Source organism: Mandrillus leucophaeus, unplaced genomic scaffold (assembly GCF_000951045.1).
Source record: "Mandrillus leucophaeus isolate KB7577 unplaced genomic scaffold, Mleu.le_1.0 Scaffold339, whole genome shotgun sequence".
Classification (NCBI taxonomy): domain Eukaryota; kingdom Metazoa; phylum Chordata; class Mammalia; order Primates; family Cercopithecidae; genus Mandrillus; species Mandrillus leucophaeus.
In genome coordinates this window covers 403,740-427,253 of record NW_012103576.1, presented here as the reverse complement: position 1 = coordinate 427,253, position 23,514 = coordinate 403,740, and the positions used below count along the sequence as shown (strand labels likewise).

Below are 23,514 nucleotides of genomic sequence, written 5' to 3'. Positions count from 1 at the left end.
TTGGAACCAACCCAAATGCCCATCAATGATAGACTGGATAAAGAAAATGTGGCACATATACACCATGGAATACTATGCAGCCATAAAAAGGATGAGTTCATGTCCTTTGCAGGGACATGGATGAAGTTGGAAACCATTATTCTCAGCGAACTAATACAGGAACAGAAAACACCACATATTCTCACTCATAAGTGGGAGTTGAACAATGAGATCACATGGACACAGGGAGGAGAACATAACTCATGGGGCCTGTTTGGGGAGTGGGGGGCTAGGGGAGGGATATTATTAGGAGAAATGCCTAATGTACATGACGGGTTGATAGGTGCAGCAAACCACCATGACACGAGTATACCTATGTAACAAACCTGCAAGTTCTGCATGTGTATCTTAATACTTAAAGTATAATAATAAAATAAGAAAACAAATATTCCTCATGTCAGCAGTGTAAAAATGCTCTTCTTTCCAACAAATGCGTTAAGCTCTAGCCACTGTGTTCCCTTGCCTTCCAACACCTTTTTAGGGGGTCACTTCTCACCAAAATTAGTTGGTATGTGCTAAAGACATGAGCACATTCCAGTATTATTCTGGGGCATGAAACCTGCATCTACTGGGAGTAGGAAGACCTCCAAACGATTCGCATCAGTTGTTATTTATTGGTGCAGATAACTGACTGATAGTCATAGTCATTCATAGTCTGACTCAAGATATCAGTTTAAAATCCTATGTAAATAAGGTCCTTGTACTAGATTTTGAAAGCCGGTCTTTCGATTACCTCTCCACTTGTTTAAACTGACTGTATGGAAAATATTGCAAAGAACAGACTGTCTCCTATGAGCTTTTTAAACCTTAAGTGAGGGACTTAGAGGGGACTAACAGACTCCTCGTTTTACAGATCAGGATGTGAAGAGGGAATGGAGGAGAAGTGACTTACCCAAGGTCACAGCTAATTACTGGCAGAGTCACTAGAACCAATAATCACTCATTCCCAGCAGAGTGCTTCTGGAACAAAATCAAGTGCTTCTGTAGTATTTTGCACACATAACAATAACTCTTGGAATTTAACACATCCCTTAATGTGATCATATAAACTCTGTAGGTTTGTTTATTATTTAATACATACAATGTTCACAACCAGAAAAGGTTTATTGAGAAGCTGACTCCTTATCCCTTTGGGATACTAAGAAACTACTAAGATGACTGTGTTTTGAAAGCAGGAAAAAATAAATCAATCTGAGATCATTTCAGAATTTTATCACACAAAGAGGTTTTACAACATAGACACTTTTAACAATAAAAAAAGGTAACCATGATAAAATCGATACTATGCTCTCTTTCTGGACAAGCTAATCAAAGCTCTGCAGAGGCCCAGCGCTTTCTTCCAAGAGTCCTTCAGGAGTAAAAGCAACGCACTGCTGAGTCCCATGGCTAAATCACATGAATGCCCAGCCATTCCCAACCCAGCCAATCACCTCCTGCAATCTCTCAAAACTGCATTAAGGCAGTTAAACATCTCAAGAACCAAAAATCAGAAAGAAGAGGAAAACGTTGGCACTGGTAAACACTGAAATATGTAACATGGCTATTTTGCGATGGGGTGCTCAATGCCAAGTCTACATGAGGTACTAATTGCTCTGTTTTACTCTATTACTGCTACTGTAAATGTACAGGATCAGGCTCGATGCTCCAGCTCACTCCTTTTCTACTATATGGGTGATATAAGCTTGTTGCTCTTTCTAGCCCCACACATCCTCTTACATTTCTTCCAGGGAAGACAGGAAACTAAGTTATTCTATGGGTGACAACAAGAAGCTTTGGGTCATCACTCATGCATCTATCTTAATATCATGTTATTCCAGAGCCCTCCTTCTCAGCAATTTTCCCAAGCCCTCAGACCTCTGGTTATGAAAAGATATTAAAATACCAGCATTTGGTTTGAGAATTAGATGCCTCTGTGGCAAACTTCATTAAAGTGCATTTGCCTGAAGCATCCATTCATATTTATGGAAATCATATGCCCAGCACTGTGTATGCATAAATGAAATATGCAATCCCTGCTCTTAGGAAGCTCACAGTTTGGTGGATCTGGGTCTTATTAATCACTGAATTCCAGCATAGACATAATTTCAAAACACATTTGTTGACTGACAAGGGAGGGAGGGAGAGAATGAATGTATGAATGAATGAATGGCTTTAAAGACACGAGCAGCCATCGGTTAAACAAACTTATGAATTTGTTAAGGATAGAAGTGTCGATATACTGAATGAGCATCAACAAGCACTAGATATGGGATCTGGAGATCTGGAGAGGAGAGAATTGACCTGGACCTCAGGTGAAATTGTGAGCAGCCCTCAATGCAGGCTCCTACGAGATGAAGCCAAATCCCATTGTCCTCTTGGCAGACAAATTGTCCTCCAAGTGAAGAGACATTGTCTTTATGCATTTGACAGCCTTCTACACCTCTCTGTTTCTGGGAACAGTCCCACACACAAGATTTCTCCTCATGCAGCCAGAGGCCTTGTACACTGCCCTCTGCGAGGTCTATTGATAACCCTGAAACTACAGGCTTGCCCTAGATCAGAGAGGGCACTTCCAGAGCATTCCTGCTCTGGCCTTGGGAATGATCTGTGTGTACTTTAGACAAACATGTGATCGGTAAAAACTTGCCAAAAAGAATTCAGCCTAGAGCTGCCCCTGTAAAACAGAAAGACTTTGAATCAATCAACACAACCAACTATGCAACTTTGTTTCAATTTTAAAACACCTTCTGGCTGGGCATAGTGGCTCACGCCTGTAATCTCAGCACTTTGGGAGGCCAAGACAGCGGATCATGAGGTCAAGAGATCGAGATCATCCTGGCCAACATGGTGAAATCCCGTCTCTACTAAAAATACAAAAATTATTTTGGGTGTGTTGGTGCACGCCTGTAGTCCCAACTACTTCGGAGATTGAGGCAGGAGAATTGCTTGAACCCGGGAGGCGGATGTTGCAGTGAGTGGAGATCGTGCCACTGCACTCCAGCCTGGCAAAAGAGCAAGACTCAGTCTTAAAAAACAAAACAAACAAACAAACAAAAACACCTTCCTTAGGGCACAAGAGAAGCCAAAGAGGCCGGTCATGATAGAGACCTCCACACAACAGCCCAGGATGCCAGATCATAGTAAAACTCCTAGGTACTCATGAGAAGTCTCTCATGGTTCCTTCGGACCCCCACATGTGTTTCTACCCTCTCCAACTGGCTATGTGAGAATAGAAAACCCAAATTCCAGCTCAGTCTTGGTCTAGCAGAACATCTGGCCCATGATGACTGCCATAGACCTCCCTGGACTTGACTGGTTGTTCTACCATGTGGGAGAGGCTCCCCAATACCTCCTCCTCTGGAAGGGGGGGCCCATGGCAAAAAATGGTCAGCAGAGAGTCAGGGATGTTCTCTCTGCCTCTACCTCAGAGAGAGCCAAGAGTATGAACTCCAAGTAGAGCAGAAGTCCAAGAGTAGAGGAAATGAAGTCCACCACCCAGTGACAAGAAGCTGTTGGCTACTCTCTAATAAGAAGCATGATTCATGAGCAAAGCAATGAAGCTACAGGGAGTGCCAAGGCCTGCGACAGGAAACATGTAGCTGGGGAAGGAGTTCAGATTGGAGACTATGGTTCCAGCAGGTGGCATGTATTGCCATCTTGATTGTCACAGCAGGAACCCAAGGTGTTTATGCATCCCCTGGAGTAGAGAGTGAGCAAAAGGGCAAACTGATTTTAAACATGGGAGTTTGAATGTAATGTTTGCTTCAGGTCAAGGTTCACGTTCATCATTTAAGTGGTTTGAGGATCCTTGGTTAGCCTTCACATCTCTGGAGATGGAGCTTTGGTATCTGTATGCCCAGCCCTGCTGGAGAGGTAATGAACAATCTCAAAGCCCCCGATCTGCAAAGGCTAGCGGGCTGGAATGTGAAAAAAAAGTCAGGACCTCAGCCAGCTGTTTCCTTTATCTCTCTCAGCCTGTGTCAGCAGCAGCCAAGATGTCTGGGCATTTTGTTATGGACTGAGGATCTTGTGAGCTTACAACTGGCACAGATCTTTCTGGAAAGCTCCTCTTGGGGAGCCTCGATGAATGGCAGGGGAAACCTTGAATGAATTCATTTTCCTTAGCTGATAGAAATGGGGATGTAACACCTCTGTGGAAAAATACACTTAAGCCCAAAGTCTACAGCCAAAGGCTTGGACTAGAAGTAGATGTTTTATTTTAAAATCCAGCATGCTTTGAAGACCACAAACTTTGCAGGGGGTGGAGAAAGTGAAGGGATACACTTGGTTCTACACGACACTCTGTTGCTGTTAGCCCATAAAAATACTGCCTCAGGGTATTCAAAAAGATGTGAAGTGAAAATCCAAGAAAAAAAAAATTCAGCCTCTTTGGAAGAGATTTTGTAACTGAAGGTTTTTGCCAATTCGTCATTTCAATGTTGGAGATTTAAAAACGACCATGGTCCTACAATGAGAGGCTTCAGTAATGAGAAGATCCTGAAATACCTCTCTTCCAAAATGCAGGTCTATAATCATGTGCTGTGACAAATATGTGCTTGCTTGTGTAATCCTCAGAGCACCCCAACCCCTTTGTGTTGAAAATGTCAAGGTACAAAGGGGACTGGAAGATGGGCAATTTGTGTGAGAATGGAAGGCCTAATCTACCTTCACCTTAGGCAAACTTCATTAATCTTTGAGATGCCAGTCCTCATTTACTAGAGAACTGAGACCCATCCAGAGTTACACAGGCATCAGGTGCTAAATTAATTGGAATCTGGATCTCCTGACCTTCCTGAATCTTTCACTAGTTCTTTCGGGGGTGGAGCTTAAAGTGAGGCTGTTTGTGATCCGGAGACAGAATAACAGCTTATATTCAAGTAATCAGCATTGCGGGGTAGGTGTTTACCATTAGGATTGTCTTTCCTTGCAAGTTTTAGTTTTGAGGCTTAATTGCCTTTGGTCCCAGGAAAGATAAATCAGCCACAGGGTGGAGAGGTTCTGGGAAGTATGTGTGGGTAGGAAAAAGAGGGATAGAGGGAGGGAGGCGGGTGCACAGTCCTGAAGGAACACCCACTCCTTTATGGTGGGAGGGGGGTGAGAGACAGCTGAAGAGGCAAAAGAGTGAGCCACTGCTAAGGAATTAGCTCTGGTTCCAGCCCACCAGCAGGGGCCCCATCACTCTTTGATGTTAACCCTTGGTTTACCTTGGCAAAGAAAAATCACACTCCTTTGCTGGCAGCTGCCATTGCTGTTTCAATACAGATAACACCTTCAAGTGGGAAATGTAGAGGGTAAAACATTTTTCTGTTTTATTCTAAAAAGCCAAGGCAGGAGTATGTGTAAGTAAATATGATATTTCCTCTACATCAAGGACATGAATTCTAAAAGAATAATATTTAGCCCTTTTTATTGGCTGCGATTCAAAGGCCTGGAAACATTTACTAGCAAATTTAATTACTTTGCATTTTATAGCTGAGAAGTTGGAACTAGCAAGGCTACATTTTTTTAAGCTGCCTAATCCAAGGTACAAGCAGCCTGATTTAAATGCACATCCTCCAAGGACTGGAAAAGCCTCACATCAGGACAGTCCCGAGAGGGGAATTCATATCCAGGCAACATTTATTAAGCACCTTCTATTTGCTAAGTACTTCCACATATGTTATTGTACTTAATCCTCACAATAACCCAATAAGGAAGGTAGGTATTTACATCTCTATTTTACAGATAAGAAAAAAATGAAGCTCTGAAAATGGAAATGTACCACATGTGTTTGCACTTACAATTTCTTAAAGGTTTGCATGTATATTTGTTCTTTTAATCCTTACAGCATTTTTCCAAATTATGTATGTCAGATATTAATATTTACAAAACTTAAAATGAGGAAACTACACTCAGAAAACTGAAGTAACTGAAAGTCACCCTACTAATCTGTAGCAAGTCTGCGACGTGAGTCCTCCAGCTCCGATCTCTCAGCTCTGTCCACTTAGGGTCAGACCCCCTTTCACACAGGCCATTTGACTCAATGAATGCTGCCCAAAAGGATCAGCTCGGTATAATAAGGAAGGTTGTTCCCACAGCAAACATGCATGTGCCAAGAACTATGTAAGACACTGTAGGCTCGAATCCAAACTGTGTACTTGCTTTTCTCAAGTATCTGCTAGTCAAGTGGGACAGTGGCTAGCAGCTCATTGAACCCTACAATAAGCTACACCTCAGCAAGCAGGGAACATAAGAGAGCAGATGATGAAGCCCTTGGTACTAACAGTGACAAACCCATCAATTCTAGTGTAAGGAAAGGGGAGACAGGAGAGGCATCTTGGAGGAGATGGTCTTGGAAATCAAGTAGGAGATGGAGTTGATTGGCATTCCAAAGGAAGGAAACCACGTGAGTAAAAATATTTAAAAAGAGGAGGGGAAACATAGCCATTTGAGGGATAGAATATAAAACCTTCTCAGGCAAGATGTATTCCTTAATAAGCAGTTGTAAAATTGCTACTGATGCAGGAGTTTCTGCTCCCTGGCTCAGTTAAATCCAGGTTCTCGTCTTATAACTGGGAAGAATTAGGCACGCAGACACATTAAAGGGTGAAGAGGGTGAAATTTATTAAGTGAAAAGAAAGCTCTCAGTAAGGAGAGGGGTCCTCCAAGCAGGTTTCCCCCTCACAATTGAATACCAGGGCCACCACACAAGAACTGATGAGGCCAGACTCCTCCCCTGCATAAGGTGTGAACTCCTAGTGGCTCCATCCCATTCCCCCAGTGCATGTGGGCCTCCAGTATGCTGTGGGCATGCCCAGGGAAGCCCCCTGTGCAGGTTCCCTTATCTGCACAAAACATCTGGTGTCAACAGTTGTGGGGCAGGTCGGAGATTCTCCGGGGACCCTTCCCTATCTGCCTAGGGATTTGGCTGTCTCCTGCCTCTATCACTACCAAGGCTGTAGCAACTGAATCAGCTCATGTTCAATGTGAATTTTAAAGTGAAGAGAGATTCTATGCTACACAGAGTGCATTTGCTTTTTTCTTTTTTTTAATGCTCAAAGATGGTGAATGATGCCAAATGCCAATGAAAAGTTTCTAAATGACACTAGAAAGGAAAACAGAATTGCAAAGACTGCACAAAATATTAATTTTAAAAATAAGATCATTTGGAATCTAAATCAAGGATCATAAACTTATCATATTGTCAAAATTTGGAACATTTTCCATAAGGTACCACATCCAAGAAACCATATACAATCAGACAATTTTCTTGGATATTACAGCTCTAATACACAGAGTACCACAAAATGCTTCCCTGGCACCCTGAGCTAGTCCCAATACTGAAATAAAAACCAGAAAATAAGTAATGATGCCTGGGAAAGCAATATTTGAAAACCCCATTTCCAAGATGAAGAATGTCATAAAAACAAATTAAATAAACTTCACCAAAGCCAGCAGTGCCCCAGTTGCTCAAGTTCCCCAAACAGATTGCTTGACAAAAACCAATACAGTTCACGAGAATTTCTAATTACAAGCATTTAAGGAATTAGGATCTATGTTGAATTAGCAAGTTGGAATGCAAAACTCACATTTCCAAGGGCCTTCTACCTCTTCTCCCTAAGCAGGAGAATAATGACTTCTACGGTACTGGCTTAAATCACATGCAAAGTAGCTGACGCTACAGGGGCTAACCTCATGGGGAATTATGACCTGTAACTAGAATCCTGTGCTAAGCTGAGCTAAGGTTGAAAATGCACCCTCAGTCACACTCATTGCTTAACAGCCACCCATCACAGAAATCCTGTGCATCATAAAGAAAAAAGCTTGTTCTAAACTGTAACCCATTTCAGGCCATCGTAAGTGTAGAAAGTGTGGCTACATCTCAACTCCTGAAAACACGTTCTTTGGGCCTTGTTTGAAATCCTATCACAACCTGGTAAGTACAACAAGAAACTGACACCCTCCTAGGACTTGATTGAAAACCTATACTATTCAACCACAAAGAGGTGGTTAAACTAAGGAAGCACAGGGTTTCTCTCAAGGAGGCTTAGCCAGACTGTTATGGTTGAAATCAGAGGAGTCTGAATTTTCAGGCCAGAAGAAACCTTAGAAATCAGATTTTGACTTCAGTTCAATCTTCAATTCAATTTATTCTAATTCATTACATACCTATTGAATGCCTTCTTAGTACAAGCCTCTGTTCTGGGCACTGGAAATACAAGTTGAAGATTCATTCCCTGTGCTATAGCAGCTCATTGAGTAATGGGGAATACAGTCAACAAAAAAGTCAAAAGATCTGTGAGGCCATGAAACCCTTTTCCCATCATTTGGGAGCTGAGCACTCACAATGTGATCACTATTGCTCTCCTGGCACATCTCCTCCACTTCCTGTTCTTGCCTGTTAGTATACTACACTCCAAAAAATACACTGAGCTAGACTTCAGAAGGTACTTGAACCCAACCTTGTACCTAACACAGAAGCCCCTCTGCAGAATGAATGCCTAGCAGCTGGCATCCAACTTCTGCTGGGATACTCCAGGTGTGAGCTAAAACTTCTCCAGGATTTGGCATTACACCACAAATGCTAAAAAATGTTTATTCACTGATGTATTTCTCAAGCACAGTCTCATGCCTTCCTTTCCTCTTCTGCATCTCTCTACTGCCCCCAACCAAAATTAAAATAAATACTGGTAAAGAAGTTCAGAGAAGCCAGGTGCAGTAGCTCATGCCCGTAATCTCAGCACTTTGGGAGGCCAGGGCGGGTGGATCACCTGTGGTCATGAGTTTGAGACCAGCCTGGTCAACATGGTGAAACCCCGTCTCTACTAAAAATACAAAAATTAGCTGGGCGTGGTGGCATGCACCTGTAGTCCCAGCTACTTGGGAGGCTGAGGCAGGAGAATCATTTGAACCTGGGAGGCAGAGGTTGCAGTGAGCCACTACACTCCAGCCTGGATGGCAGAGTGAGATTCCATATCAAAAAAAAAAAAAAAATCAGAGAGAAGAATCTTATCTAGGAAGAGGTGTTGCAAATTTAGCAGAGACTATTTAACCAACAACTTTTTATTGAGTGCCTAACATATGTCAGGCATACATTGTACAGAGCGCCCTTAACATAACTCACTCCATCTTAGAAAAAGACTCCGCCTTACATTTCATAGGGCACTTTTTTAAGAGGGTCAAGATGTTTTGCTTAATAAATAAAGACTGCATCCAACCAGATAAGGACATAGGCATACTTTTCCACTATCAGTCCTCACCAGAGGACTCTGTGGCCTTAAAAGGAGCAGGACTTCAGCAGCTCCAAATGGCTGTCTTAACTGACACCGTCTTGCTTTCATTCGTGATAAGCACCCAGCATCTGCCACCAAAGGCTCTGCCCACATGAGACTCTTCCTTGCAAAACTGACAAACCAGCTGGCCCAGACCAGGAGATTCTTTTTGTTTCCATCTGTCTTCCTGGACTAGTTCATTAACCCCTTTTCCTATCCTCTTTCTCTTGATCTTAATTGTTACTTTGTTGTAGAATGTTCAATCTGTAACATATATAGATAGATAGATAGATAGATAGATAGATAGATAGATGAAATGTACTGTTTTGTGTAGTTTGCAATATTGACTGACTTATGGAGTGACTTCAGCCTCTGTGGCATGGCTCTGACTTCCGAGTGAATGGGAAGTAGGAAGGAGAATTGCCTCCTTGGGAACTCCATGTAGCTCATGGATTTTGTGATCGAAATAGCATCAATAAAAGTTCGACACTGTGGAAAGACGCAAATGTGTGAAACTGGTTGTCTCTGACCTTATACCACTCATAATACATATAAATAGAAATTATTTTTATATACAATGGTAGCGAGAGAGAGGAGAGAAGGAGGGAGAGAGATGAAGGATGGAAAGGAGACAGACTATGAGAAATAACAAATTTGAAAGTCAAAACTAAACCACAACCTGAAGATGTTATGATGTTTTGAGTGTTATCACTTTGCTCTGATCCAATGCTAGGCTGCTCTGGGGATGCAAGAATGAGTAAGAATAAAAGATTATTCTTGCAGCCAGGAGGAAATAAAAAAATTACAACTAAAACAAAAATGACTATTCCACAAGACATTAAGTGCCATCACAAATTACAAAGTGCTATAGAGAAAAGAGTAACTGTCTAATCTGAGGCACAGAGAGTGATTTGACTGGTAGGAATGTGGAAGAGGAGTGAAAAATTATTTTCAAAATTAACTTGAAGATAAAATTGACCAGATTTGACAACCAATTAGATGAGAAGAATGATGGGAAGTGTTAAAGATAACTGAAGACTTGGGATCAAACATATCGGATCATGTTTGTAGACTAAGAGCATGGAGTCAGAGGAGCAGATGAAATGACCGTTAAGGAGAGATACTGTGGAAGCAAGAAGAAAGATACTGTTGAAGAGTGATATTGTTGGAGAATGTCCTGCAAGTGGTCATAGAGAATGGGAATAAAATTTAAGAATTCTTCATGGCATAGAAGGTAATTCTTCAACAATGAAAAGTAACTTACAACATTATTATAGTATATACTTTACATTAAATAAAATATAAAGTAGGGAGGTGTAAACCCAAGAGAACCGAAAAGATGTCTGCACTAAAATTTGTATGCAAAAGTTCATAGCAGCATTATCCACAACAGAAAAAAACGTGGAACCAACCCAACGTTCATCAAGTGATAAATAGATAAACCAAATATGATCTACCCTTACAATGGACTATTATTCAGCAATGAAAAGGAATGAAACAATTATTCATGCTACAACTTCTGGTATCCAGGAGCTGGTGGGAAGAAGAAATGAGAAGAGATCACTAATGGGCACAGGGTTTATTTCTGGGAGATGAAAACATTCTGGAATTAGATAATGATGGTAGTTGCACACCTTTGTGATTATACTAACAGTCACACACAGTTGTGTACTCTGAATGGTGAATTTTACGTTAGGTAAATTGTATCTCAATAAAAAAATGAAATCGGAAGTCATGGGTTCTATACCATGTGGCCAACATCTTTTCAGAAAGTGAGAAGGAGGGTCACCTGATGAGACTGAAGAAGCTAGAAAGGAGAGCTACTGGAGAGCAAAAAAGCCTTTGGTGCAACTGCTGAGAGGAAAGAATATACAGTCATAATAATCATAACAACTAAAACTTACAGAGAATACATATGATGTAAGATGGCCCAGTAGAAAGTAATAGCCAGGGTAGACTTGAAAATAGCCTAAACCCGGAATGAGCAACTCTACCCAAACACAGACCCACCAACAGAAGATAGTAGCCTTAATGGCACAAGATGTTTGGTCATAGCCTCTGTACACTAAACTACACAGAGAAAAGAACCAATAGAAAGCCAGGCTTAAAAATAAAAAACAAGAATTTAAAAACTGGGCAGAGACATCGGGGGCTACACACGATGTGGGAGACATAATTCACATATTTAGATCAGGCAAGTTAATAAACAAAGAAACCACCAAACAAACAACAACAACAACAAAACAGCAACAACACCAACCATCAGAGGAAAATCATCAGAATCCATAGTTGCTACAATATATTATGCAAAATGTGAGTTTTGAACAAAAAATTAGAAAGATAGAAAGAGAAAAGTGAGATGTGCTCAGGAAAAACAAAGCAATAGATAGAGTTTCTGGATGTCCCCATATATTGGACTTGCTGGAAAAGACCTCTTATAAATATGTTCATCACAGAACTAAAGGAACCCATGTTTAAAGAGTTGAAGTATGACAACAAAAAGCAACAAATTGTTAAAATCCTCAGTAAGGACAGAAAAATTATTTTACAAAAGACTAAATAGAAATTCTGAAGTGGAAAATTGGAGAAAGAGAAATTAAAATTTTCCCACAGAGGCCCAACAGCAGATTTAAGATGGCAGAAGAAAGAATTTGTGAACTGGAAGATAAATCTATAGAAATTATCTTATTTGAAGAAGAAAAGAAAAAGTTCTGAATAAAATTAAACAGCCTCAGAGACCCGTGAAACATCAAGTATCATGTGATTAATGAAAATTTTAGGAGAGAAGACAAAAAGGTAGTAAAAGAATTTGAAGAAATAGTAGTTAAAAATTTCCCAAATTTGATTAAAAAATAAATAGCCTGCAACCAAAAAGATCAAAGAATCCCAAGTAGGATTAATACAAAAATTCTATACCTAGGAACATAATGGCCAAAATGTTGAAGCCCAAAGAGAGAGACTGAGGGGAGGGAAGGGGAAGATAATGATGTACACAAAAACAAAAAAGAGAAGACAGATAGGATAGAAAAATCTAGAAAGAAGCAACAGAAAAAAACCTCTTATGTACAGTAGAGCATCAATACAATTAATGCTCTTTTTGTCTGAAACAATAGAGGCTGTAGGCAGTGGAGTAACATTCAAAATGCTGAGAGGGCCAGGCACGGTGGCTCATGCCTGTAATCCCACCACTTTGGGAGGCCAAGGAGGGCAGATCACTTGAGGTCAGGAGTTTGAGACCAGCCTGACCAACATGATGAAACCCCATCTCTACTAAAACTACAAAAATTAACTGGGTGTGGTGGCACACAGTTGTAGTCCCAGCTACTCAGGAGGTCGAGGCAGGAGAATTGCTTGAACCCGGGAACAGAAGTTGCAGTGAGCTGAGATTATGCCACTGCACTCCAGCCTGGGTGACAGAGCAAGACTCTGTCTCAAAACAAAAATTGCCGAAAGATGAAAAAAGGCAACCAATAATTCTACATGCAGTAAAACTGTCCTTTGAAAATGAAGGCAAAATAAGGGTATTCCCAGATAAACAAAGTCTGAGAGAATTCATTATGGGCAGAACTGATAAAGGACTTGTATCTACACTATATAAAGATCTCTTACAACTCAAAAATGAGAACATAAACCAATTATAAGCAAAATATTTGAATAGGCATTTCATCAAAGGATATCTATGAATGTCTAATAAGTATATGATGTCAATTGTCATTAGACATCAGGGAAATTAAATTAAAAGCAAAAGGAGAACCACTGTACATTCACTAGAGTGACTACAATAAAAGATAGACAATAACAAGTATCATTGAGAATGTGGTGAAACTGGAATCTCATACATTGCTATTGAGAAGGTATAATGGTACTGACACTTTAAAAAATTCTTTGGTAGTTTCTTAAAAATTAAACACACACCCTCCATGTAACCCAGCAATTCCACTTCTGGGTATAGATCTAAGAGGAATGAAAATATATTTCCACACAAAGATCTGTATACAAATATTCATAGCAACATTATTCATAATTGGAAACATAGAGGAAACAATTCAAATATCCATCTACTAATGAATGGACACATAAAATGTGGTATAGCCACAAAATGGAATATTATTTGGCCATCAAAAGGAATAAAGTACTGATACATGATGCCACATGCATAAACCCCCAAAATATTATAATGTGTGAAAGAAGTCAGATGCAAAAGACTACATGTTATATGGCTCCATTTATATGAAATGTCAAGAAAAAGCAAAAATATAGAAAGTGATTCACTCAGTGGTTGCCAGAGGTCAAGAGTAAAAACGGCAATTGACTACAACTGCCTGTTTGTAAACAGGCACAATGGAATTTTGTGGGGTAATGGAAGTGTTTTAAAACTACATTATGACAATTGCTGCACAACTCTATAAATATTCTAAAATCATTAAATTGTACAATTACAGTTGGTAGACTTTTTTTTAGAAAGAGTTTGTATTAATCTGTTCTCATGCTATTAATAAAGACGTTCCCGAGACTGAGTAATTTATAAAGATTAATAATGGACTCTCAGTTCCACATGGCTGGGGAGGCCGCACAATCATGGTGGAAGACAAAGGAAAAACAAAGGGACATCTTATATGGTGGCAGGCAATAAAGAGCTTGTGCAGGGGAACTCCCATTTATAAAACCATCAGATCTCATGAGACGTATTCACTATCACAAGAACAGCACAAGAAATACCCGCTCCCATGATTCATTTATCTCCCACCAGGTCCCTCCCATGACACATGGGAATTATGAGTTACAATTCAAGATGAAATTTGCACAGCCAAACCATATCAGAGCTTCATTACTGTTGCCCAGGTGGGAGTGCAGCAGCACAATCACAGCTCACTGCAACCTCCACCTCCTAGGCTCAAGCTATTCTCATGCCTCAGCCTCCAGAGTAGCTGGATTACAGGCACGCACCACCATGCCCTGCTAATTTTTCTATTTTTTGTAGAGACAGGGTTTCACCATGTTGCTTAGGCTGGTCTTGAACTCCTGGGCTCAAGTGATCTGCCCTCCTCGGCCTCCCAAAGTGCTGGGATTACAGGTGTGAGCCACCATGCTCCGCCACAATTGGTAGATTTTACGGTATATAATTCATGCCTCAATAAAGCTGATGTGTATGTGCTTGTGTGCGTGTGTATGTGTGTGTGTTTGCACTTCATGTGCCATTCACTGTGTTATAAGTGCTTTCCATATATGATCTCATTTAGTATTCACAAGCAATCCCCTAAGGTGAGGAGCAATCCCAATTTACAGGTGAGGAAAACTAAAGTCTAAGATTAGATCAATTTTCCCAATCATACAGGTAGCAAGTAGCGGACCCAGGATTTCAGCGTCTAAGTCTCAACAGTTGCCTGTGCTTGGGCTATTAACTGCTGTGCCCTCCTGCCTCTCCGAGAAGATGGTAAGAGAGGAATACAAGAGCATTCAAGAGAGCATACAAGCAGTAGGGAGGGCCCAGCTAAGATCAGAAAGCACTACTGATCTGTGTACCCGATGAGCATCATTTTGCAACTTTTTCCACGAACACTTGGTACTTCAAGAGCAGAGAGATTATGCTGGGGATTAAATCAAGAATGACATAAGATTATGGTGTTGAAGGATTTTGGAATCATGAGTCATCTGTTGAAATGACTGACAATGGTGTGCAGGATACAGGAGAGTGTGAATCCATGGCAAGAGAAGCAGGGAAGTGGCTGAAAGTAGGGAGAGGCTTCTATACTGGGTCAAAGGGAACGGTATGAAGATCAATGAGTCCTGGGAATACCAAGAGCAGATTCTGAGGTGAGAAAGGAAGAGATGTATGTAGTCCAAGATGAATGTAGTCAGAGGTTGAGGTCTTAGGGGTGGATCCGCATATGAAAGTATAAGGTTAAATATGTGACCTTGGTAGTGGGTATGTGAGGGAAGTAGAATGCAGCAGAAATGCAGATCTTCAAAGCTTGGATGGTGAAGAAACAGAAGAGCAATGTGGAAGTAAGTAGCAACTTGCTTTGATGTTCTGGGTGGAAGGAAAGACGATGATAGATAAATGCCATCATCATTCTTTACAGAACTAGAAAAAACAATCCTAAAATTAGCCCACATAGCCAAAGCAAGACTAAGCAAAAAGAACAAATCTGGAGGCATCACATTGCCTGCCTTCAAACTATGCTACAAGGCTACAGTCACCAAAACAACATGGTACTGGTATAAAAATAGGCACACAGACCAAGGGAACAGAATAGATAACACAAAGATATTTAATTCCTCCTCCACTAACTGAAAGAGCTAAGGTTCACAGGCAACAGTAATTATTTGTACCTAATGCTCCTGTTAAAGAGAACATATTGTTTTTGGCCTAGAAAGTAATAACAACAGTTAGCATTTAGTGAGTACTTACTATGTGCCAGTCATTAGGCTGTGTGCTTGACACAGATCATTTCATTTAATCGGAAAACTACCCCATGAGAGCAGTATGATCTATCACTATTATTATTAGCATCATTATTCTTATTCCTATGTTGCAGGAAGAAGAAATTGAGACTTAGAGAGGACAATAATGTACCAAGGTCATACAACTATTCAGTGGAAGAATTGGGATTTGAATCCATGCAGTCTGACTCCAAGGCCATGGCTCATAAGTGCTCAGGTCTATGAAAACGATGGAAATGTATTAGGTTGGTGCACAAGTAATTGCAGTTTTTGCCATTAAAAGTAAGAAAAGCAAAATGTATTCTTTTTGGTTTCTGTAACTCTAATTACCTCCTGGTGACTAATAATCAAATATTGATCAAGCTCATTTTGCAGAATTGCAAATGCAGACGCCTGGGTAAGTAACGATGAGCCTCACTTCTACCGCGTTGCTGGCTGAGGTTTCTACATGCACAGCCCTAATGACAACCACAAGGGTGGAAAAGAGAAGCTGAAGGTCACTGACTTTCAGCTCTAGGGAAATTAGGGAGTGCTTCTGCCTGGGCTTTGGCCGACAATCATCTGGAAAGTTATCTAAAGGGCCTAGTGCATTTATTTTTACCTAATTATAGCATTCAACTGGCATTTTCTAAGGGCTTCAATTATGTAGTCAGCAGCCTGAGAACTCACAGCACCTGAAACAAATAAATTGCATATATTACTATGTATTCTTCTTGGTCAAGAATTTGGTGATTGGGAATTCCAGAACCATTAGAAGGAGTGCACCTTTCTCCTAGAGCAGTGGTTTGCAAGTCCAAGGAGAATGTGATGAACAGTTCCAATTCTTTCCTCAGAACATGTACAAAGAAACATATATGAATGACTGTGTGTATGATCATGGAGAGGAGGAGTGTGAATCTTCCTGAAGAACATTCAAAGACTTCGGCTTAGAGTGTCAGCAATGTGAGGCTGAATTCAGCAAGTGGGGCAAAACTGTCATCACCTGGATGATACTGTTTTGGTAAACATTTGGATAAGCACATTTCCTTATCCAAATGTTTACCAAAAAAAAAAAAAAAAAGTTAACTGAAAGAACAAAATGTTTTATCAATTAGAACTTTGCTTCATTTTCAATATGGTCTTCAAAAACAAAAACAAAAAATTTATCCTGTAAATTTTCAACAGTATTTTTGTTTAAAATGTCCAATCGGGTTATAAGACTCTTGACTCCCCTTGTATTTCTGATAGTGCACACTCTTGCTACTCAAAATGTGGTCCATGGATCCGTAGCAGCAGCAGCACCTTGGAACTTGATAGAAACAAAGAATCAAGGCCTCATGCCAGAGGTACAAGATCAGAATTTGTGTTTCCCAAGATTCCCAGGTGATATGTATACAGTAATCCCTCAGTATTCGTGGAGTGTTGCAATGTTCCAGGACCCCTGTGGTACCAAAATCCACAAATGTTCAAAAGCCTGATATAAAATGGCAATGTAGGCCAGGCGTGGTAGCTCACACCTGTAATCCCAGCACTTTGGGAGGCCAAGGCAGGCTGATCACTTGAGGTCAGGAGTTTGATACCAGCCTGGCCAATATGGTGAAACCTTGTCTCTACTAAAAATACAAAAATTAGTTGGGCATGGGGCTGCACGTCTGTAATCCCAGCTACCCCGGAGGCTGAGGCAGGAGAATCGTTTGAACCTGGGAGGTGGAAGTTGCAGTGAGCCGAGATTGTGCCACTGCACTCCAGCCTGGGTGACAGAGTGAGACTCCATCTTAAAAAGAAACCCAAACAAACAAATAAATAAAATGGCAAAGCATTTGCGTATAACCTCCACACATCCCCCATATGCTTTAAGTCATCTCTAGATTGCTTCTAGTATCCAATAAATGTAAACGCTATATAAAGTTTTTATACTGTATTGCTTTTAAAATTTGTCTTATTTTTATTGTTGTACTATGTTTTATTGCTTTTTATTTGAAATATTTTCTATCTGTGGTAGGTTGAATTCATAAATGTGGAACCCACGGATATAGAGGGCCAACTGCATACATACTGAGTTTGAGAAGCATTGATATACGCAGTAGAGACATCAGAACATAAAGAGGAAGTGAGATGTGGTAGAATGAGGACCTGGACTCTGAGTCAAGCTTTGCCATTTGCTAGCATCTGACCTTGGGCACATTCCTCAACCTCTGAGGATGCTTCCTTAACTCTAGCAGCACCCCAAAGGGTTGTTGTGCTTGACTTACAGTATTCACTTGATAAACAGTAGTCACTGTTCCCACTGTTAAGATTTGTATTACATCTTAGCAATTGTCATTTGCCAGGGCTTAGTAAGCTAAAAATCTCCCTGTAGATGTAAATGGAAGGAAAGGAGAGGAAGCAATGTGCAATTGCTCTAAGTGGAGTGAGTGGCCCAGATGGTTCTTAGGACTTATATTTGCAAAGTTAGGGGTCTGAGGCTCTATTGACTGTCTCTCAAGTGTGTGCCACTGGGCACAAAGGAGAGGACTGAAGCAAAGTCTCAGGGTATGAGCTCCAATGCTAGGCAGACAGCATTGTTCATGAAGTTCAACAGAGCTCTTCCCAGGTTGGGAGACATTCACCCAGGAGCTACGTGGCAGTGGAAGAGGAGGAGGGTGCCCTATGCCAAGATCTGCCTGAAGCCAAGACAGATAGGGTTGGGGAAGAGTGAATATGGCATTGAAGTCTATTGAATGCCACTAAACAGGGTGTCTATTTACTATAGGCATACAGCTTGCTGTGTTTCCCAAATACACAATCCTGAGTCTAATTTCCAAATGATAAGGAAAAAAGTCAGGCCCAGAGCCCAAACCTTAACACTCCAGATCCAGTGTTTTTCCCACTGTATCCCAGGAGCTTCATCCAGAGCTCACTAATTACCTGAAATCTCCATGTAATATGCTTTTGGCTCCATATAAAGTGGGACTGTTCAAATACATTTCTGGCAACCAGCAAATCAAAATTCGAGTGCTTTTGAGGGAACCACAGGTGAACTTGTGAAGTCCATTTTGAGGCTACAGCATCAAGATATAGTCATGATGGGTTTCAGGGTTTTTTTGTTGTTGTTGTTTTTGTTTTTTTGCAGGGGAGTGGGGAGAGAGATGAAGTTTTGCTCTTGTTGCCCAGTCTGGATTGCAATGGCCCGATCTCAGCTCACTGCAAACTCTGCCTCCTGGGTTCCAGCGATTCTTGTACCTCAGTCACCTGAGTAGCTGGGATTACAGGTATGCGCCACCATGTCTGACTAATTTTTGTATTTTTGTAGAGACAGGGTTTCATCATGTTGGCCAGGCTGGTCTCGAGCTCCTGACCTCAAGTGATCTACCAGCCTCGGCCTCCCAAAGTGCTGGGATTACAGGCATGAGCCACTGAGCCCAGCCTATTTTTATAATATAAAAGATCATTAGGAAAGTCATGTACTTCATTTTTAAAAGATGATACAGTTTCCAAAGGGACAGAATACAAGGCTAAAAGGCAGGAAGTCCAGTTTCACATGAGAAGCAGAATATGGCCAAGAAAACTAAGTGAATGCATACTTTTAAATTTCACTTCAAGTGCCACCAACTTTATTTTGGCTACAAAACCAAAACCCCTTCTTTCTTTTTGTCTTGCAGTTCAAATTCTATCACTGATCACTGATAGGTTTCCCTATTCAAATAAACGAATAAATTAAAATTTTTCTCCTCTAACTCATTACGTTTTACTGTCACTTAAATTTAACACAGGGAGCATGTCACCAGGAAGAAGGTAGCAATTGTATTACTTTATTTTGAAGTGTGTTCATTAATCTTACCATGGAGACAGAAAAATTTCTTATTTTGTTAAATACAATGGCTCCTCACTTTTCTAGCCTCATTACAGAAAGCAGTGTTGCACTGTGATAACTGAAAGTACTTCTCAATAAACCAAAATTATTTTTTAATTCTAGCTATTTCCATGGAAATCATTCTAAAATGTCATGTATACTTCTCCTCTATAAGGTACAATGTGTATAATGATACACATATAAATACACATATGTATTTTATATATAAAGTACAGTGATTACAATTTAGCCTTTTCACTTATAGATTTGTGTGTATATGTAAAATATATATACATAAACACACATTTTATTCTGTGCTTTATGCGTGTCAGGCATTAGATGAGGGCTTTATATGCATTTTGTCTCAGTCTTTAGGAATATCTATTACTGTACTAGGTTATGATAATGTGATGCTCAATGATGATACCGACATATAAACAACTATCTGGCAGCTGGCCATACTTGTTAGCTCATCCGTTTCCTCTCATTGGTATTGATCATCACTTCTGCTTGCTGACACTGGGCTGTGGGTTCTAATCTGTTGCCTTACATCTTATCAATGGACTGACAGTGACTCTGAATGTCTGTGGTGTATACTACACGACTTTGATGAAAACTGCAACTACACGACTTTGATGAAAACTGTAGAAAACTTTTGGTTCTACAGGAGCGTCACTCCAATACTGTCACCAGGCAGATCTTCATGTTAAATAATTGGAGGAATAACAAACATGAAGAGTTTAAAGACTTTATGTTAAGTGAATTAATCCAGGCATAGAAAGACAAACATCATATGTTCTTACTTATTTGTGATCTAAAAGTCAAAACAATTGAACTCAAGGAGACTGAGAGTAGAAGAATGGTTACCAGAGGCTGAGAAGGGAAGTGGGGGGCTGGGGATGGGTGAGGATGGTTAATGGATACAAAAACAATAGTTACAAAGAATGAGCCGGGAGTGGTGGCTCACGCCTGTAATCCTAGCACTTTGGGAGGCCGAGGCGGGTGGATCACCAGGTCAGGAGATCGAGACCATCCTGGCTAACACGGTGAAACCCCATCTCTACTAAAAATGCCAAAAAATTAGCCTGGCATGGTGGCGGGCATCTGTAGTCCCAGCTACTTGGGAGGCTGAGGCAGGAGAATGGCGCAAACCTGGGAGGCAGAGCTTACAGTGAGCTAAGATTGTGCCACTGCACTCCATCCTGAGCTACAGAGCCAGACTCCATTTCAAAAAAAAAAAAGAAAGAATAAGACCTACTATTTAATAGCACAATGAGGTGACTATAGTCAATAATAACTTAATTGCACATTATAAAATAACTTAAAGAGTGTAATTGGATTGTTTGTAACTCAAAGGGTAAATGCTTGAGGGGATGGATACCCCATTTTACATGATGTGATTATTATGTATTACATGCCTGTATTAAAACATCTCATGTACCCCATAAATGCAAATATCTACTATGTACCTGCCTCGAAAGAGAAGGGCAATGTTAAAATCAGTGTTTTGCTCATATTAGGAACTCAGTGAATATTCTATGATTGGGAATTTTGAGCAGGTTATAATATGAACAGAGGGGTGCTATGTCATAAACATCTAAAAAGCGATTCAAAGTACCATGTGAGAAAGAAAGACCATCTAACCAAATCCAGGGCAAATGCCGATAATTCAAAGCATTAGAAGGATTTCAACAGCATGTGATCCATCAGGAAAGATGAACTGAAAGAGCCAACTAAGTCTTGAGCTTTGAAGGAACATGACATTTAAAGGCAGCAATGATTAAGGTCTAATCAGGAGACAATGAGGAAGTCCACCATATAGTGTTGAAGGAAGCAAGATGACAAAATTATAAGGTGGAATTCTATCAGAAGGTGGAACATTTTAGAGGTTGAGAGATACCTGTTGCCAAGTAACATCAAGGCTCTTCCTGAGCTGGAGTTGCCTAAAATAGATACTTGGAGGTGCTGGGAGGCGGGGCAGGGGGCAAGGGATGCAAAGAATCGTGGTCAGTGCCAAATAATGCCGAGATCGATTTGGAAGAACAGGAAATCCCTTGCTTTCTTAACAACTCAGGTGAAGACATGAAGGCAAAAGTACAGAGTATGGAGTCAAAAAGCCTGGGTTCTTGTCCTAGCTCAGCCAATCACTAATTTGTATAGCCTTTAAGTATATAATTAAACCTCTCTATATCTGAATTTCCTCATCTATAAAATGGTAATAGTAATAACACCCACCTCATAGGCAGACGTGAGGATTCAGTGAAAGAGAATACATAAACTTAGCACAGTGCAAGGCACATAATAAGCACTGAATAAATGGCAACTTTTATTATTCAGAGATCAGTGATATGACCTGCTCTTTAGATATCAAAAAAAAAAAAAATAGGGAAGGCAGCTCCAGGAATAGGGGAAATACAAAAAAATGTGGGTGTGACAACTTCTGCTCTATGCTGATATTCACCACCTCCCTCTGCCCTCTTCCATTTACAATCTTAGTAACATATGTGTTTCAATTCTCACCATTTTGGACCTAGGGCGATTGGAGTCATTGTATAGTCTCAGACAAGTCACTTTATTTCTGTTGCTAAATATCCCCTTAACCATGATGCTGTTAGCCTGAGTGACTTAATGTTCTAAATCAGAAGTCCCCATCCCTGGGCCACGAATGGATACTGGTCAGTGGCTTGTTAGGAACCAGGCTGCACAGCAGGTGGTGAGCAGTGGGCCAGCAAGCATTACCACCTGAGCTCCACCTCCTGTCAGATCAGTGGCAGCATTAGATTCTTATAGGAGTGCCAACCCTATTGTGAGCTGTGCATGCAAGGGATCCAGGTTGCGCTCCTCATGAGAATCTAATACTTGATGATCTGAGGTGAAACAGTTCCATCCTGAAACCATCCCCCACCTCCTCCTGTCCGTGGAAAAATTGTCTTCTACGAAAATGTTCCCTGGTGCCAAAATGATTGGGGAACACTGCCCTAAATGGCTTAATATCTTCCCAATAGTTTAGAAAACCAAATGTTTTCTCTTCTAGATGCTTCTACTAACTACTCAGTTTGAAAAAAAGGTGTCCTGTTATATATGCTCTATCAACATAAGGTTTTTTTTATATATATATATATGTAATATATATAAGCTTCTCTGCATTTTAATAAGCTGAAGAATTAGCCTTGAACAGCCAAACAACGAAAAGTTCAGCCTGACATCACAAACATGTATTAACAACTTTTGCTTCCAACCATGATGGAGGAAAAGCAATCAGATTAAACAACTGAAAAACCGGACAAAATACATGGAAAAAAAAGGGCTTTCAGACACTAGACAATAGCCAGTACAAGATTCCTAGCCCTCAGAGAAGGGGAACAAATGAGGCACCCCTAAATCTTCCCTAGCTTACTGACTGGAGAGGCTTTCCACCATGCAATGCAAACAGCTCAGTGATTTCCTGCATTGAGAAGACAGAAATCAGGAAACGGGGAGGCCAAAATAATTAAAACTTGTGGGAAAAAGCTCCAGAGAGAAGAGAGCTACATAGGAGAGAGCTCTAGAGGTCTTCAGATGGATCCCTTTACGTCTCTGGCTGAGTACTGATTGGCATACGTATGGGAGGAAACTACTCAAGACCAATAAAAGAATTGCTAAAAAAAGAAAAAGTAGGAGGGCCAGTCCCCAGAAGCTCACAAAGACACAGGAACAGTTTGTGTTCCTACCAGCAGAATGGGAAGACTATGTTATGGTGCAATAATTAGAGCCCTCAAAAGTGTATTGTCTCGCTAGTGAAATAAAATTAGCTGCAGGCTAAAGTCTACATTGATGCTACCCTAAGAAAGTATAAAAATCAAGCCTTAAAAGGATAAAACTGATTCCAATTAACTGCATGCCACTTCAAAGTTTAATAATATTTATTTATTTATTTTTATTATACTTTAAGTTCTAGGGTACATGTGCACAACGTGCAGGATTGTTACACATGTATACATGTGCCATGTT

General features: G+C 40.5%; 1 protein-coding gene and 1 pseudogene across 2 annotated transcripts in view; both read right to left on the bottom strand.

Annotated features, from left to right (window-relative positions):
* HS6ST2 (heparan sulfate 6-O-sulfotransferase 2) overlaps window positions 1–23,514 on the bottom strand; it is a 345,910-nt gene that overhangs the window by 253,199 nt on the left and 69,197 nt on the right. The window lies entirely within an intron of this gene.
* The window catches only part of LOC105545813, a 27,005-nt pseudogene continuing 18,267 nt past the window's right edge, over window positions 14,777–23,514 (bottom strand).